We start from the raw sequence: 16,593 nt of genomic DNA on the forward strand, positions 1-16,593 counted from the left end.
CTGGCCTAGACTGACTGACACAAACATATTTTACATATAAATACATATGGATTTACACATTTTTTATTTTTTAATTTATTTTTATTTTTTTAAGATTTATTTATTTATTCATTCAGAGAGAGAGAGAGAGAGGTAGAGACACAGGCAGAGGGAGAAGCAGGCTCCATGCAGGAAGCCCAATGTGGGACTCCATCCCTGGTCTCCAGGATCACACCCCGGGCTGCAGGCGGCGCTAAACTGCTGCGCCACTGGGGCTGTCCCAGATTTACACATTTTTTAAAGCAGCTGCATGGTATTGCATTCTTTGGATCAATCATGTTGTGTTTAATCAATCCTTACTTATACACATTCAAACTACTCCTATTTTTGACAATTTCAAATGAGAACATTTTTATATTTTTATTTATGACTGGCCTTCTATCCAAACTTCTTGATTACTAATAGTTTGCCATTACTTTCTATTGGATATTCTAGTTGCATAATTGATCAGTTTTAACATTGGAATTTTTACCTCCTCTTCTCCAATAGTTGTGCCTTTTGTCTGATTCCCTTGTCAAAATGCTTAGGTTAGAATTTCTAGAATTTCTAGTAGAATTTCTACTTCCTCAACTATTAAATATAGTAGAGGGGGTAGGCCAAGAGGCATCATGTTGAAGAAGTAAGCTTCTAATTATACTTTGCTAAGGTATTGTTTTTAGAGTTCATTAAGTTAAACTTCTATTTTGAGATAACTGGGGATTCACATGCAGTTATAAGAAGTTATATATGGAAACCCACTGTACCCTTTTCCCAGTTTCCCCAATAATAACATTTTGCAAAACTCCAGCACAAGGTCACAACCAGGCTATGGGCATTGATATAGTTGCTCTTCCGCTCTTGTAGCCACATCTGCTTTTCCTTTTGATGTCTGCAGGGTCTGTCATGGTATCTCTTTTTTAAATTATTATTTATTTATTTTTATTTTTTAAAGATTTTATTTTTTCATGAGAGACACACAAGGCAGAGATAAAGACAGAGGGAGAAACAGATGTCCTGTGGGGAGCCCAATGTGGGACTCAATCCCAGGACCGGATCATGCCCTAAGCCAAAGGCAGATTTCTACCGCTGAGCCACCCAAGTGTCCCTGTAGTGATATCTTCTGTCTCATTCTCAAAATTTGTAATTTGTATCTTCTCTCCTTTGTCTTTGTCATTTTTGTGAGAGATTTGTCTTTCAGAGAAACAGCTCATTTGTTTCATTGATTTTTCTCTTTGGTTTTTCTGTTTCAATTTCATCAATTTCTGCTCCTTTCTTGGGGGGGTGGGATTTATTTATTTATTTATTTTTATTTCTGTTCCTGCCTTTATTAGCTCCTTCCTTCTGTTTGTGTGTATTTTCATCTTCTTGTTCTAGGTTTTTGAGGTGGGAGCTTAGATGATTGATTTGAGAATTTTTTCTTTTGTAATATGTACATTTTAGTGCTATGCTTCTGCCTTCTCAGTATGGCTTTAGCTGTGCCCTATGAATCTTGATTTGTTGTATAGTTGTTTCTTGAATACCTGGGAATGAGGTGCTCCCCTCCAGTCAAAGATCTATGGATAACTTTTGACTCCCCCAAACCTTAACTAATAGCCTACTGTTGACGGGAATAACATAAGAAATTGAATAACATATATTTCACATGTTACATGTATTATATATTGTATTTTTATAATAAAGTAAGCTAAAGAAAAGAAAATGTTAGTAAGAAAAGCACATGGAACAGAAAATGCAATTACAGGACTATACTGTATTTATAAAAAAAATCTGTATATAAGTGGACCCATCCACTTCTTATCTGTGTTGTTCGAGGATTGACTGGATCTTTATTTTCATTCACTTAAATGTTTTTTTAAACTTCCTTTAAGACTTTTTCCTTGATTCATGCATTGTGTAGAGATGTGTTGTTTGCTTTCCAAGTGTCTGAGTTTTCTTGTGATCTTTCTATTATTGATTTCTAGTTTTGATTTCATTACCATTAACATGCTCTGTGTACTTTCAATTTTTTTGTAATTCGTTGAGGTTTGTTGTATGGCTCAGGAGCGGTTCTATTTTAGTGTATATTCTGTGAACACCTGCAAAGAATGTTTATTTGCTGTGTTTTCATGAAGTATTCTCCTAATATTGATCAGACCCTGTTGGTAGATGGTGTTAAGTTCTTATTATACCTTGCTGATTAGTATAGTTGTTCTAGCAAGTATTGAGTGTATGTTGATGTCTCTAACAAAAATTGTGTATTTGTTTCTCCTTTCATTTCTATCCATTTCTGCTTCACATATTTTGCAGCTCTGTTCTTTGGTACATACATGTTAGGCCTTCACTGATACCTCCTGGCTAGGAGTGGTAAAAGGTGCCTTGTTACTGCTCCCTACATCATCTCCATTGGTTCCATGTTGTAATGGCTTCAATACCACTGGGAAGTAGCGAAAGTCCTGATTCTTTCCTAAACCTCCTCAGACAATACCTTAGGGAGGAGGGGGAGAACCACCTCTTTACTGCAAGGTAGGGATGGAATTCCATTGTCCCCAATGAATCCCCAATGACATTGTGGGCAGTGGTGGCAAGGGTACTCATTATAACCTGTTTAGTGTGGGCTTCTAGGCTCTCTATGCTATCTTTGCTGTTTTGGGTGGAGATGTCATGGGGCCACAGTGTTTTCTGTGGTGTTTCACTGGAGTGTTTATTATTTAGAAACTTTCTTTGTTGCTAGGTTACCCCTTTCCTGGTCCTCTGAATAGAGAGAGTAGGCTTCTGATGGGAATTTTTTTTTTTTATTTTTGCATATGTTGGCCTTTCCAGGTTGCCAGCTTCTTTAGCTCCACTTGTGGGAAATACGAAGCAAAAAGAAATCCTGTGTAATTCATCACTGTGTAATTTCTAGCAGTCTTCTTTCTCCTCTCTACCTTTCTGATACTTCTTAAGATTGTGTGTATATATATATATAGATATAAGATATATATCTATATATATATATCTTATACCTATTGCTTGAGGATGGATCAACTGTATTTCCATTTTTCTCCACTTAAGTGTATTTTTAAACTTCATCTGTTTCCCTCGATATATATTTTTTCTAGGTTTTTTTATTGCACTTAGTGAAAGGAATAGGGAAAAGTACATTTACTGTGTCTTCCCAAAAACAGAAGTCCAAGGAGTTTTATTGAGAGTGAGTACTGAATGGCTTAGCTGCATCTATCTTGATGTACTAAAATGAAAAGATCTCCTGATTTTGAACAATAGTTCCATTTATGTGATGAACCTTTCTTGCAATCATGTAATATTTTGTGGTATTTTGCTTAAGGCTAATACTAATATCTTATGTAGGATTTTAATGTCAATATTCACATGTGAAGTTGGATCATAGTTTTTTTTCTGTCATATATTTATTCAGTCTTTAGAATATTGTTTGTGGAAATTTTTCTTCTTTATTTGTGCCTTAGAACCATCTACATGGCATAAGAATTATCTATTCCTTAATGATTTATAGAAAAAATATTTATATCCCAAAAATCTCTTAGTTAAGGTACTTTTCTTAAAATATAATTTTTCAAGGACTTTCCTAATTCCTTCCATTATTGTTGGTCTCTTTAAGCATGATTTGTCATAAGTCAACTTTTGACATTTTTATTTTCCTGGTTTTCAGATATATTATCAAGTTCTTACTTTACTTCTCGTATTTTTCCTCCATATCTGTGGCCATTTTCTTTATTCACTCTTATTTCCATGTATTCCTATTTTTCTTATTAAATAGTAAAATAATTTATGTTATTGCTTATATTACAAAAAGGTTTACTTGTAATTTCCACTGCTTTTTGCTTTCGAATAATTTTATTCTATATTTTAGTCTGTTCATTCCTTCATTCTGCCTTCTTTAGGTTTAACTTTTTCTTCTACTTTATTAATTTTTGAACATAATTATTTTCATTTTTTCTTTTTCAGTAATAAGGGGATATGAGGTTACAAATTTTCTTAGAAGTACAGTTTTGATCACATTCCTCCAAATTTGATAACTACTGTCCTCATTATCTTTCTTTTGTTGATATTCAGACGTTTGGCTTTAATCACCTGTATGATACAAGAGTTGTTTAGGGGAGCATATGAACATTTCCAAAGGCTTCAAGGCTTTGCTTCCATTAAAAACAAAAACAAACTGCTTCCAGTAGTACATGGTAAAAATATTTTATGTTCTTTATACCTTGTAGAATGTGTTGAGATCTTTTCTATGGTTTAATGTATGGTCAATTTTAATTACTATTTCATGGGAGCCTGGGCAGAAGGTAGTCTTTTATTTTCAGAAGGAGAGTTTAACAGATGTTTATTATTTCAAGCTTGTTAATTCTATTATTCAGGTCCTCAGTGTTTTTATTTTTCTGTCTGCTTGATTTGACAAGGACTGAAAAAAGGCATTTTAAACTTGTCATCTTAAAAACAAAAGTAATGCATACTCATAAATAATCTTTTTTAACTCCAAACAATAATCATGGTACTTCGTTCCTTCCCTCCCCCATTCTAGTTCTACACCCAAAGACAAACACTGTCAACAATTTCTGGTTTTAGAATGTGTTGTATAAACAGATAAACTATTTGATACATCATGTATAAAATATATATGCTATAATTATAGGTCTTCAGAGCTATCTTTTCATTTTAAAGAACTGAAATTTTGCAGCCAAACTCTCATTCCATCGTTCTTTTCTTTCCTTCCTCCCTCCTCCTGAAGTTGGTGTATGATCCATGATTTTTGTACTTTTATTTTTTTAAGATTTTATTTACTTATTTATTTGTTTGTTTTATATATATACAGAGAGAAAGAGAGCAAAGGAGGTGGGCAGCAGAGGGAGAGGGACAAGCAGACTCTTTGCTGAGCACAGAGCCCAGTGCAATGCTCGATTCCAGGATCCCAAGATCATGACCTGAGTAGAAATCAAAAGTTGGACACTTAACCCACTAAGCCACCCAGGTGCCCTGATTTTTGTACTTTTAATTCATATCTATAGATTCATAAACATGTTACATATGTGGATACATATGTATACTATATACATACCATCAAATTATTCATCCTTTGACAATTTGCATTTTCACCCAACATCATTTTTTTTTTATAGAAATTGATATACAGGGATCCCTGGGTGGTGCAGCGGTTTGGTGCCTGCCTTTGGCCCAGGGTGCGATCCTGGAGACCCGGGATCAAATCCCACGTCGGGCTCCCGGTGCATGGAGCCTGCTTCTCCCTCTGCCTGTGTCTCTGCCTCTCTCTCTGTGTGTGACTATCATAAATAAAAATTAAAAAAAAAAAAAGAAAAGAAATTGATATACATTGGGATGCCTGGGTGGCTCAGTGGTTGAGCATCTGTCTTTGGTTCAGGTCGTGACCCTGGGGTCCTGGGATCGAGTCCCATATCAGGGTCCCTGGAAGAACCATGCTTCTGGGATCCCTGGGTGGCGCAGCGGTTTGGCGCCTGCCTTTGGCCCAGGGCGCGATCCTGGAGACCCGGGATCGAGTCCCACGTCGGGCTCCCGGTGCATGGAGCCTGCTTCTCCCTCTGCCTGTGTCTCTGCCTTTCTCTCTCTCTCTCTCTGTGTGACTATCATAAAAAAAAAAAAAAAAAAGAAGAAGCCTGCTTCTGCCTCTCTCTCACTCTGTGTTTCTTATGAATAAATAAAATCTTTAAAAAAAGTTATATATATTGACGTAGTCATTCATTTTAACTGCTAAACAGGTTTGCACTGCCCACATAAAACTGATTTTATCCATTCACCTACTAAAGAACAGGTTATTTCTACTTTTCTAGAAAGGTGTACTGTATATATGTCTGCTTATTCATAAGAGAAACAGTTTCTCTGGCTGGACATCTTCTGGATGTAGATTTTCTGTATGGTGGAATAAGGGCACCCTCAACTTTCGTAGTCAGTGTCCTAAAAAATACACTTTCCAAAGTGGTTATTTAGTTATTCTTTAGGACATATTGTATTGGGTGTTCAGAATATGCCAGGTCTGTTCTAAGCACTAGAGATATAGCAATAAACCAAAGACGTATTTCCTGTTCTTCTGAGGTTTACATTCTAAACTGAGAAGATAGAAAATAAATGAAAATATAAAACACCAGATGGCAATTAGGGCTTTGAAAAATTACATAAAATATAAGGGGTGAAAAAAAATATAAGGGGTGGACAGAGAGCAGTTGGGCTGGGGCGGGGTGGGTAAACATGGCACTATTTTAAGCAAGGTGGTCAGAGAAAGCCTGTCCAATAAAGCAAAGTTTAAGCAAGAGCCCTAATGAAATGAGGGAGAGAGAACCGAGTAGCTGTTGGAGAAAGCATAGTCTACGCTGGGAGAATAGCAGGTGCAAACAGCAGGTGAGTGAGCGGTGGGAGTAGTGGGAACTAGCCTGGTGTGTTTGAGGAACAGCAAAGAAATTGGTGTGGCAACAGGGGAGCAGATAGCCAGGAGGTGGCTCAAACAGGACCAATAGAAACTATGGTAAGGACTTGGGTTTTGTATCTGAGTGGAATGGGAAGCCAATAGAAGGTGGGAAAAAAAAGTGATCTGGTTTAGGTCCTAAAAGGGTGACCTTGACTCTGGTATTGACCAGCAGCTGGAAGATTGGCTAACGATTCTGATCATCATCCAGATGACAGTTAGATCTGAGTGATCACTGTGCAGGTGATCAGATTCTGGATCTAATTTGATGTGAGAGCTGCCAGGGTTTCCTGATGACAGGATGTGCAGTGTGAGAGAAAAAAGGGTTCAGGGCTACCTGGGATGTTATAGTCTCCAGCTGTAGAAAAAAGAATTACCACCTAATGTGAGGGGAGTAGAGTAGGATCTTAAATTTGAGACCCTTACTGGATATTGAGGTGGAGAGAACAATCATTTCTGATTTTGGCAGACAATCCAGGATTTGGGACCTGACCAAGTAGTGTTGCCATTGACTGGTTTTATGAATTTATATTTCCCACCTGCAGTGTGTAAGAGCTTCTGTTTTCATCAACACTTCAACACTTGATGTTATCAGACTTATTTTTGCCAGTCTGATAGGTTTGAAATGGTCTCCTTATCATTTTAATTTGCATTATCCTGATTCCAGTGATAGAGCATCTTTTATTATGGTTAGTGGTCACATGTGTTTCCTCTTTTATGAATTGTCTGCTTATCTTTTCAATTTTGATTTTTTTTTATGGGCTCTTTATAAAGTCTCAATATAAATCTTTGGTGTTCTATCAGTTGCATATATCTTCTGCTAGTCTGTGGCTTGTCTTTTTACCTTATTTCTAATTATTCATTCAACCATTCTGTCTTAGATAACATAGGAATATTATCTTTCTGAACCCCCATAACCAGTGAAAGAATAAGAGCAGTTAACATTCTCTTTCATTTCTCCTTGTTCCACCTCTCAAATGTTTCTGTATGCATATTTTTGTCCTAGTAGATTATAGTTATCATTTTATTACTTCCCACTGTAGTGCTTTTCTTTCAAGATTTATGACATGTAAATTTTGTGCCATCAAAATAATCCCCATTCTTTCAGGTGACGCCTGTCCCTTCCATATTTATTTTAAATCACCCTCTAGTCATTTACACTATCCTATCATTGCTATGGGGACAGGTGAGGTATTTTCCAAATCTCTAGCTATTTGAGAATGTCCTGCTGCTGCTTTTAAACGTGGATGACAACATGATCATGATCTTTAAGTCATGTTCTTCCTTCAAAACTCTTTTCAAGTCAATTAATACTGACGAGAGTTCTGAGGTCAGTAATGTTTTTCCTTTGGGTCGGAGGTCAGCAAACCTTTTCTGTAAAGGGCCAGATAGAAATTATTTTAGTCTTCGCAGGCCACATGAGCTCTGTTGCCCTTACTCAGCTCTGCTATTATAGTGTTAAAATGGCCATAGATTTGTAAACAAGTGCTAATGTACTCCATAAAACTTTATTTACAAAACTTAGGTAGCAGACTGGATTCAGACTGTGTGCTATAGTTTGCTTTTAGATGATTCACTTCGATTTACTTGTAGGTTCCTTTTTTTATTTTATACTCAAAGTTTAACAACTTTCTCCAAGTACTTACTCTCTTTTAATAATTCTGGAAACACGGTTACGCCTTTTAATCTTTGGAATTGCAAGAAAGTTTTCACCTATCAGAACAAAGGCTAGGTTCGTGTACCAAAAAAAAAATCTTATAAATACCATAGTCCTATTTAAAGAAGTAGCGACATACAAAATTATATATTTTTCAGGTAACAATCCAGAAGTAGGCAATTCAGGCCGGCTGCAAGGTCTCTGCCATCTTCCACAGGTGACTTCCCTCTCTGGGTCAAAGGCATATGCTCACTATCTCTGGGAGTGTTCCCAGATAAAACATAGGACACCCAGTTCAACTGGAATTTCAGATAAACAAGGAACACTTTTTTTTAGTATAAATATGTCTCATGCAATAAATGAGATATACTTATACTAAACATTTATTCATCGTTGATCTGAAATTCCAGTTGAACTGAGTGCTCTATTTTTATTTGCTACATTGAAGCAATCTTTATCTACAATCATCAGGAAGGGGAAAAAGAACTAGGAAGGCACAGATCCAATCCCTCTAAGAGAAGACCTCCCGAGTAGCAGACACTCCTTCCTATCCACATTTCGTTGCCTAGAATCTAGACATGTGGTCACACCTACTAAGAAAGAAGGCTGGAAGATGTAGTCTGGTTCATTGAGCATGTGCTCAGCTAAAATGGTGTTCTTAGAGAAGAAGATGAGAATAGCTATTGGGGGACATTTAGTGGTCTCCCAGGTTATATCTTCAAATACTTTTTTAGTTTCATTAGTTGTTAGAGATGTCAATTTCTCTAAATTCAATTTTTGTTATTTGTCTTTGTCTCCTGTCTAATCACTTTAATCTCGTCTTTTTCCTTTGTATTTGATATGCCTTTAAAAAGGCTGTCAACCATCCCACTATTTTCTGCTAAATACCCTTTCTTTTACTTTTTTAACCCTGATCCATTTATTACTCCTGCAATTATATGATTTTTTCCTTCTTGATGTCTTTCCATAGCTCTTCTAACTCCTTTTTATATCTCATTTATTCTCTTTTCATTTCACTCTTAATATATTTTATATTTTATTTCCTTCAGGGTGTAAAACATTTGTCTCTCTCTTTTTCCATTTATTGGGGCAAGTTGTCTTCTATAATATATCCTTTCTTTCTCATTTGATTAATGTGCTCCTTTGTTTCATCTTCTCTGCCACCCCCTGCCATTTAAAAATGTTTACATCAATCTTTTAATTTTATTCCCGTCCATCTTTGATCAGGATTTGCTATCTAGATGTTCTGTGTATATGAAAGAGAGTAGAGGAATTATTTTTGAGTACCTTGGACTTCCTGTTAGATCCAACCAATGAGGAGCTTGGAAGAAAGCAAGAGATGGACTTATGAAATGTGATACAAGATGGGGCTCTCTCTTGGTTGCAAAGTCCATTTTTTTCCCTTTTATGTTGCAATTTTTTGAAATTAAAATTTAATTGAAAAAATCTTTTAGGAGAGAAGTTATGCAAGCCCGCATCTTTCATACTTAAGCCCAGATGTGAATTGCCACATACTCCTGCAAATCTTTTCCTAGCTGAAGGAAGAGCCCTTGGTTAGTTGACTTTTGGGTTAGCAGGGAATGCAGGCAATTACAGGAATAGAGGAATGGAATCTACAGTCCTAGGGAATATTAAAAGATACCCAGAGTTTTACTGAATCAAGTAATGGAGAGGTTTTTAGAATCTCTTCTACTTCTGCTCCATGAAGATGAAAGGGAAAACTAGCCTTTTTTTTTTTTTTTAATTCTGTTGAAAGAGATTTGGTTGTTCTGAATTATGTCTATGATATCATAGTCAATTGCTAGCACAGTTTCTTATTTAGAATGGTTAAAACTTAGTTTTCTATTCCAAGATAATAAAAACCTCAATTTTCCAGTAATATGGCTTTCTATCCAGATTGGTATTTTCACAGGATGTTCTAACTCATATGTAGCTAGGTGGGTGGAAACATTTAAAAAACGTGTCTCAGATTTTAAGGAAAACTGGAATGCTTTAAAATTAAAATCATGATTCTTAGGATAAAATGAAAACTTGTATATTTTCATATTTATTTTTCTTAAAATATAGAAATACAATCTTAATAATGCTGATGAATATGACGACCATGACACTCAAGTTTAATTATGGAGATGTTGGAGCTGAAAATTATTTGAATCTAGGAGAAATGTTTGATACATGATTTTGGATAAACTATGGACTGATATTTTATAATGACTGACAAAAATGCAAGTGATATTAATTTTTGGCATGGTGTTGTGGCCAAAAAAAAGTAGCTTAGTCACCACAAGTGAAGTTAAGTAAAGATAAGATGTGGCATTTCTGGAAGCTGAGAGCCATAGCAAGAGCTCTCTTTGTGGACAACTCTTGTAATTTATATTCTCCATTTTAAGCAATATGCACACAGAATGTACTTCTCGCACTCTGGAGAATTGTTGGTCAGCCAGGGATTTCTTGAGGTATCAACATTTATCAACAATAGTGACACGATCATCATTCTACTCTTTAATCATTTTGTAGTGATTTCTGTGTATAAAAGCTGTAGTAGGTATTACAGGGGTCTGAAGAGAAGTAAAAGCCCTAAGAATCTTCCCTATAGAAGTTTATAATCTAATAGAAAAGAAGACAATATTCAGTTGCAGTTAAATGATAATATAAGATTGTTCATGATCAAATAACTAATTAATAGCAACAAACAAACCAAAAAGAGAAACCCAAGCAGAGTATAGTCCAGAGGAGGAAAAGATCACAATAAGCTGAGGACAGAGAAATCATTCAAAAATATCTAGTGTGTATGGCAGTTTGCTAGGTACTATACACACTGAATTAAGTAGCATCACTATTTTTTAGGTTAGAAATTAATAATTGATGATAGCCATCACGAAGACAGAAATAATATCATGTATTTAGCGAATACAGAACATTAAGTTAGTAAATCACTTACATTATTATTATAAATGAGGTGATGAAGGAAGAAGAATCTTAGAAACCTTATTTATTATGGAAAATTACTCCCTTCTCTTGTTAACAGTAGTGAATGCCTTGGTAGAGATGTGGGTTTTCTGGAACTATTCAATTCAACATGAAAATCTTTTTCCGAGAAATATTAGCAGGTAATATGCCTTTTTTACTATTGTATGAAAAAGAAATAAAGTCTACAGTATTGTCCTAACACCAAAAAAATGTTTACTTTTCTGAGGGCCATTGGTCTTAACTGCCTCGGACACATAGTTTTACAAATGCTTCATCCCAAATTACACATTTCATCTGTGGAATTCACTGGCAAAGACTTGTGCCTCTTAGAATTGCCAACTTCTATATTCAGAGTAGAAATCATCCATAGCTTATAACAGAATGACATTAGACCAGGGGTTAAGACACTTGGCTCTATTTTTGGCTTCGACATTTTTTCTTGATTCTGGTTCACCAAAACAACATTATTATGTCATTAACAAAGTCAAAAGCTATTTTTTAAGGATATAGTTCGCATCTTTAAAAATGTCTTGTCTACACTGTCAGAATTATAGTGTACAAAGACTGTCTTGCAGTTATGAATATGGCTGTAGTGATTTCTTAGACTATTTCAAGGGAGACTCTAAGAAGCGAGATTATTAATTGGCTTTGCTCAAAAAGAGGAAAACATTAGCCTTTCAAAGTAAAACAAAGGTACAATTACTGTTAGCTCTTGCTTATCCATGATACTCAGGATAAAGAAAACTAGCAAGATACCAACTGTGAAACCCAAATCTGATTCCAGACCTCCTTTCAGTGACAGTGATCCCCAAACCCACTGTTTCACCAAATCTCTCGCTGAAGCAGTTAACAAGTATCCACAGGATTTAAGTTTGGCTCCTTTTCCTTTCTCTTGCCCTCCCTCTGGTGGAGGTGTTAATGAGTGAAATGCCCAAGATGGGCAGCTGAAGGGAGCTCTAAAGGTATGCATTCTCCACCAGTTACACCATCCGCCTTTGGAATGGCAAATGACTGGCTGATGGCTGCCACTTTAGAGATGCCCAGAGAGCGTCCACTTTGGTCTGCTTTGAATGCATCTCAAGGAGAGCTCAAACCGTTAATAAAATATTATTATTGCTCATACCTTCAGAAAGGAATTGACCTAATTTTTAACCACGTTAAAATGTTCCTAATCAATGACAATAAAATATTATACAGAGTATAGAGAGTTCCTAGTTGGGGAAACAGGATAAATACCTGCTTTATAATAAGACTGCAATCAGAATAATGATTTTTTTACATTTTGAAAGCTCCTTTACTTGTGTTATCTCATTTGATGTTCTCGATAGCCCAGCTAGCTCGGGAAAGTGCTATCACACCCAGAGGTCCCAGGAGAGGACTAGGACCCAGATTTCCCCAGTTTAAGTTCTGTGCTACTGTACTGTCCCTGTCCAACCAGATAGTCTGTAAACATAGACACATATGATAGCAATGTATCGTAATGATTCTTAAAAATTTCTCCAAATTTTAGAACATCATGATCATTCCCATCGTAACAGAAATAAGATACATATCATTACAACTTCTCATAATGGCTCTTAAAAACATTCCCCAATATGGAACATCATAGTCATGCCTAACCCAGAGGTAAGAATAAATTAGTTACCCACAAAGCACAATAATTAGCACATAATAAGCAAAGTAAACGTTAGTTAATGTTGTTGTATTGTTGGAAAACCATGTTAGGGGTAGTGTAGTGTTGTGGAGAAAAGCGTGAACTCTGGAGCCAACCCTCTGGGCTTAATCCTGTCTCTGTCACACAGTTACTTCATTAAGTTGTGTGTAAAGCTCTTGGAGGGATACCTAGAGCAGAGACAGTGCTATATAGATGGCAGGCAGCATTATTACTCGATAGCTCTAGTACTTTATACACATAAGCAATAATTTGCCTTAAGTCACAAGGTAAATGATGGAGCTAGACTGTAATCTTGATGCTCCCATCTACCTTTTATAGAAATGTCTTTCTAGGTTATGTTATTTCCCCACAATTCCTAAGATGTGTTTACCTCCTCTCATGTCGCCTTCCATGGCCAATATTTACTCTCCTTTACCAAGCTGAAAATCTTTTAAAATCAACACTTATAAAAATTTCCATTGCAAAAATCTTAACCCTAGATATCCTCAGCTATGAAGTACTCCGTTTAGCCATGCATGCACATTTGCATTTGTAAGGAGCTGTTTTGTGCCTGAAATTGTTTTTCCTTTCTGGACATATTCTATAAGCCCACTAGAGGTACGCTACTTGAACCCTGCATTTCTATTCACTTCTTGTTAATTTACTCAACAGTATCTAGAACTGGATACTGCTATAGCCCAGTGGGCTATTCAGTAAATTACCAAATGACTGGCAGGCATTCCCTCTTTTTTATTCTTTTTTTTATTGTTGTTGTTGTTCTTTGTTATTGGCTGACTAGTTTTGTCAGGGGCTGTCATGAACATGCAAATTTCATGGCTAGATAAAGATGATCCAGTCAGTCTTTCCTCTAATTGAGGCTGAGGATTTAGTTGTATATTCTAAATGTTTGGCACCTTCCACTCTGAGGAATATTAAAAACGAAGGCACAGGTATTCAGGCTCCAGGGAGTGTGTTTTTGTTTGGTTGGTTTGGGGGGGCGGGGGTTCCTTATCGGGACCCCAGGCGGCGGGCGGGGAGTAGGGGATGGGGAGAGGTCTTAAAATCTTCAGGGGATAGTGTGGTTTAAGAAAGAAGGAAAAGGTAAGCAGATCCCATAGCTTCTTGGTTTTGTTCCTTTTTTTTTCCCTCAGGAGGGTGGTGGCAGCTGAGCAGACACAATAGCTGGCAGTCCCCCGCCGGAGTGAGGATACAAATGACCCTCAACAGCACCAGCAGGAGGACTGGGGAAGGGAGCAGGGGTGTGTCTGGGAGGGGGCGAGGATGAGGGTGACAAGGTGACAAACGCCGCCGCCTCGGCGGACTACCCCACAGCAGCCCCGCGAGCACCGCAGCCGGGGAGCCACCTCCCCACGAGCGGAGAGTGGGGGGGCGGGGGGGTCCGCGGGGGAGTGGGAGGACGAGACCGCGGGGCGGCGGCTTTTCCTCCCGGGGGCGGGGCGAAGGGTGGAGGGAAGCCTGAGTCAGCAGCCCCTGATTGGCTCGCATGCTCTCGTCGCGCCTCCCGATTGGGCCGTTTGCAGCGGGAGATGTTGTGAGGCGCGGCGCGGCGCGGCGGGGCGGGGCGGAGCGGGGCGGGGCGGAGCGGGGCGGGGCGGGGCGGAGCGGGGCGGGGCGGGGCGGGGCGAGCCGCCCGGGGTCCGCGGCCGGCCGGGGATCGGGTGGGGAGGGGCCGCGGCGGAGCTCGGGGCCCGGAGCCGCGGTGACCCGTGGAGCGGAGCGGAGCGCCCGCCGCCTTCCCCCGGTCCCGCGGGCCGCGCCGACCTCATCCAGCCCTCTGCAGATTTATATGGGGAAATAAGTGAATGAACGACGCCTCGCTGCGACCCCCTCCCCCGCAGTCGGGAACCTATTTTGCAGTTGGGCGTGAAAGGACACTCCCTTATTATCTGCAAGTCGCACCTCGCAGCGCCGCTCCTTTCCCCTCCCGCAGCCAAAGAAGGGGGCGAGAAATTCGGCAAGATAGGTTCCCGCAGGCCGGGACCCCGTGACCCCTCCGGCTGGCGAGTCCAGCCGCAGAGCTGCTCCCCTGTCCGCCCCTGACACCCAGCACCTCGTCGTCTTCCCCCGCAGAAAGCTCGGCTCCCGGCCGGTCCCGCTCCGCGCTCGGCAGCCCGGAGGAGGCCGGGGAGGCTTTGGGGGGCGGGGGTCTGGGTGGGAGGAAGCGAAGGCCGGCGGGTCGGAGCCGCGCTGGGAGGGGGCTGGCGAGCCCCCCCGCCCCCGCCCCCGCCCCGGCCCCGGCCCCGGCTAATCCCCCTGCTGCAGCGTCGGTTCCCGGGACCGTATTATTCAAGACAGAAAATATTCAGCCCCAGAGCCTCCCCTGGGGAGGGGAGGGGAAGGAGGTGGAGTGGGAGGAGGTGGATCCAGGGAGGAAGAAGCGAGAAATCCGCCCCCGGGAAACAGCTCGGCGCGGCGGCGGAGCGAGGCGCTTCTGTCACTTGGCGATCGCGGGCGCCCGAGCGCGGCCCCGGCCCGGCCCGGCGAGGCGAGGGGAGAGTCCGGCGGCCGCCGCCCCGCCCCACGCCCTCCCGCGGCGGCCGAGAGCCCGGGCCCGGCCGGGGCGGGTCGCGGCGGTGCCTGGGAGCGGCCGGCCGGGGGCGGCGGCCTCGGAGCGCGGCGGCGGGCAGCGGCGGATCGTCCTCGCGCCGGGCGTGCGGGGCGCGCCGCCGGGGGCCCGCCAGCCCCGAGCGGATCCACTCGCCCCGCTTCCTCCGGTGCGTGTCTGCTTTGCTTTCCGCCTCGGCCGAGAGGGCGCAGCGCCCGCGGGCGGGTGGAGAGCCCGGCGCGCCGCGGGCTCCCTCCCTTCCCGCCACCCCAGGCCACCCCGCCCGGCGCTGGCGCGGGGCCGGAGGGAGCCCGCGGCGGACGCCCGGCGGGGGCGGGGGCGGAGGGGCCGCGCCCGCGTGTGCGGAGCGAGGGAGGGCCGGGGGAAGGAGGGAAGGGCACAAAGGCCGGCGGCGGGCGCCGAGGTCCGGCCGGCCGGCCGTGGAGGAGGGGCGCCTCCCGTCCGCTCATGAATATTAACCGAGCCTGCGGCCTAGCGCGTCCCGGCCGGGCCCGGCGCCCGCCCGCGTCCCCGCTCTGCTCGCCGCCGCGCCTCGGGAGCCGGGCCGGGCGGGCTGCGAAGGGTAAGCCCCTCGGTTTGGGGGTTTCCCCCGGGTCTCCCGACACCTTTAGAGAAGTGCATATTTGGGCCGCCCTTCCCGGGAGATCGAGATCACCGACCCGCCTCTGGAAGGGGCGGAGGAAATAGTGGTGGGTGGGTGGTGGTTTTTTTTTTTTTTTTTTTTTTTTTTTAATCTTTTCCCTTCCCGAGGTGGCCCCAGGGCAAGGGAAAGAGAGTGCCGAATGGTAGTTCGGGGAGCAGCAAGTAAAGTTGCCCGGGCTGCGGCTTCATTTCTGTCGCTCCAGAATAATGCCCCGGAGAGGGAGCTGCGCCCGGGTCCCGCCCGCGGCCGCGCACACCTCCCCGCCCAGCGCCGCCGCGGGCCAAGCCAAACAGCCGCCTCCTCGGGGGCGGCCTCGGGGCGCAGGGCTCACCCCGTCCGCCCGCCGCCGGCCCGGCCGGCGCTGCCCGCCTGCGAGGCTGGCTTTTTGTTTTTATTTTGGTGGTGGTGGGGCGGGGGGGGGTAGGGGAGCGATCCGAGCTTTCGGAAAGTATCATTCCATTTTAATCTCGTGGGGGAGAAAACTTCCCGTTAAGTGTACGTGTCTGGGTGATGCCCCAGAGCCTATCTGTACACGCTCTCTTTTGCCCAGAAAATACATTCATTAAAATGCACTCGAAAAGGGATTTTTTTTTTCCCCCTGAAGGCTGCACGCCACCCAGGCGTGTTTGGCGCACACACC

At 42.1% G+C, this 16,593-nt stretch overlaps 1 protein-coding gene across 5 annotated transcripts in view; it reads left to right on the forward strand.

Moving 5' to 3' along the window:
* Positions 1-15,108: 15,108 nt before the first annotated feature.
* The window catches only part of ARHGAP21 (Rho GTPase activating protein 21), a 136,523-nt gene continuing 135,038 nt past the window's right edge, over positions 15,109-16,593 (forward strand). For 3 of the 5 annotated variants that reach the window (XM_049099824.1, XM_049099829.1, XM_049099830.1), the window contains exon 1: positions 15,720-15,872. The gene's annotated coding sequence lies outside the window, so the exon portion shown is untranslated. Of the gene's footprint in view, positions 15,459-15,719; positions 15,873-16,593 lie in introns of those variants that run through there. The other 2 variants (XM_035713360.2, XM_049099826.1) reach the window with 1 other exon arrangement.

The sequence above is a fragment of the Canis lupus genome, chromosome 2 (genome assembly GCF_003254725.2).
Source record: "Canis lupus dingo isolate Sandy chromosome 2, ASM325472v2, whole genome shotgun sequence".
NCBI lineage: Eukaryota > Metazoa > Chordata > Mammalia > Carnivora > Canidae > Canis > Canis lupus.